The following is a 2806-nucleotide window of genomic DNA, read 5'->3' on the forward strand; positions in this document are numbered from 1 at the left end:
AGCAGCTGCTTCCAAACCAAGGACCCTAGCCAGCTCTGAGATGGGGGAGATACGGCAGCTCCTGAACTTAATTTTCAAAATCATGAGCTAAGTACACCCCACTCTAAATGTATTAGAAAAGAAATGTACAACTAATAATAATAATTAGAATAAGAAAATAATACAAATAATAACAAAATACTTAATAGTGTAAAACATGTTACTGATTTGTGTTCAATGTTTCTCACATTATATTTTATTCTAGATAATAATTATAAATAGCTTAAATTATAAATATGAGATCGCTTACAATTAGCTCCTGGAATATTCAGGGTTTGTGTTCGTCAGTGTTTGGGCTGAAGAGCACAGACCCTGAATTCATCAGAAATATAAATAACATAGATATAATTATTCTCCACGAGACGTGGTGCCGTGCTGATGTGTCCACTCACTGTCCCTCAGGCTACAGGGAGATTATAGTGCCCTCCCTGAAACACTCACACGTAAAACGTGGCAGAGACTCAGGGGGGATCATTGTGTGGTACAGAGAGGAGCTCACCGACTCTATTAGACCAATAAGAACAGGAGAGACCCACCTGTGGCTAAAAATGAGTAATAGCATTGTCACCTGCCAAACAGATATCTACCTGTGTGCAGCCTACATCCCCCCATCGGACTCCCCTTATTACAAGGAAGACACCTTCCATGATCTCCAGACAGAGATCTGCCACTTCCAGGCCCAGGGAAGTGTGCTGCTCTGCGGTGACTTTAATGCCAGAACAGGCACTCTGCCTGACTTCATGAACACACAGGGGAACAGCCACATATTCGGACAATCCCCTCTATACCACACGCACATGACCACAAACAGGAATAGCCATGACAGTGTGGTAAATAAAAATGGGAGACAATTATTGAATCTCTGTCAAGGCCTAGGCCTATATATCATGAATGGCAGGATCAGAGGGGACTCTTTAGGTAGGTTTACATACAGCTCAGCTCTTGGTAACAGTGTGGTGGACTATGCCATCACTGACCTGGACCCCTCCTTTATTAATGCATTCACTGTCAGACCACAAACCCCCCTGTCAGATCACAGTCAAATCACTGTGTTCATAAAAAGAACAGAGCAGATCAACAACACACAGACACAGCCCTGTAAGCTGTACAATCTAAACCATTCCTACAGATGGGCTCCAAACAGCACAGAAATATACAAAGAAGCAATTGGCACCAATGAAATAGAAACCCTAATACACACATTTCAAAACACACAGTATCAACACACAAAAACAGGAGTAACTCTGGCTGTAAAAGATTTGAATAACATATTTAGAAAAGCAGCAGAAAAATCTAAATTAAAAATAGTAAATCGGAAAAACAACCAAAAGAATAAATTCAAAGAAAAGTGGTTTGATGAAGAATGTAAAACTAGAAGGGAAAAACTAAGACAGCTATCCAATCAAAAACATAAAGATCCAGACAGCCCAGATTTACGCCTCAGATACTGTGAGGCACTGAATCAATACAAACACACTCTAAGAAATAAAAAACAAGACCATATTAATAAACAACTCAGCGAAATTGAGGAGTCAATAAACCAAAATCATTTTTGGGAAACCTGGAACAACCTAAATTCAACAAAAAAAGAAGAATTGGCCATCCAAAATGGAAACATTTGGAAAAAACATTTTGAAAACCTTTACAAAGAAATACAAAACAAAGAACAAAAAACTCAAAATGCCATTTGTGAAAAACTAAAAAATTTAGAATCCTGTATTAAGGACAATCAGAACCCCCTCGACACCCCAATCACGGTGGAGGAGCTGAATGATAAACTCAAGGCCCTCAAATCAAAAAAAGCAAGTGGACCTGACAGCATCAACGCTGAGATGCTCAAACACAGCAGCCCCAAGCTGCAGGAGGCCCTGCTCAAACTCCTCAATCTTGTACTGAGAGCTGGGTATTTCCCTGAGACCTGGAACCAAGGGCTTATAACACCCATATATAAAAGTGGAGACAAATTCGACCCCAATAACTACCGGGGCATCTGTGTGAGCAGTAATCTGGGGAAGGTGTTCTGCAGTATCATTAACGCCCGGATACTGGCCTTCCTTACCGAACACAGTGTCCTGAGTAAGAGTCAGATTGGATTTCTACCAAAACACCGCACTTCTGATCATGTTTACACCCTACACACCCTAATCAATAAACACGTCCATCAAACTAATAAAGGAAAAATATTCGCTTGCTTTATAGACTTTAAAAAGGCATTTGATTCAATTTGGCATAAAGGACTATTTCTTAAACTTCTTCAAAGTGGTGTAGGGGGTAAAGTCTATGACATCATAAAATCGATGTACTCAGAAAATAAGTGTGGTGTGAAAATTGGCAACAAAAGAACAGAATTCTTCACACAAGGGCGTGGGGTGAGACAGGGCTGCAGTCTGAGCCCAACACTGTTCAACATATATATCAATGAGCTGGCCACAGTGTTGGAACGGTCTGCAGCCCCTGGCCTCACTCTACATGACACTGAAGTCAAGTTTCTGCTCTATGCAGATGACCTGGTCCTGCTGTCACCCACAGAGCAGGGGCTGCAGCAGAGCCTGGCACTGCTAGAGCAGTACTGTCAGACCTGGGCCCTGACAGTAAACATGAACAAGACCAGAGTCATGATATTCCAGAAGAAAGCCAGATCTCAGGGAAATAAGTACCACTTCACTCTAGGTAACACCACCCTAGAGCACACCAGCAGCTACACATACCTGGGTCTGACCATCAGTGCATCAGGGAGCTTTAACCTGACAGTGAATGCACTAAAGGA

This window comes from Acipenser ruthenus, chromosome 43, assembly GCF_902713425.1.
Source record: "Acipenser ruthenus chromosome 43, fAciRut3.2 maternal haplotype, whole genome shotgun sequence".
NCBI lineage: Eukaryota > Metazoa > Chordata > Actinopteri > Acipenseriformes > Acipenseridae > Acipenser > Acipenser ruthenus.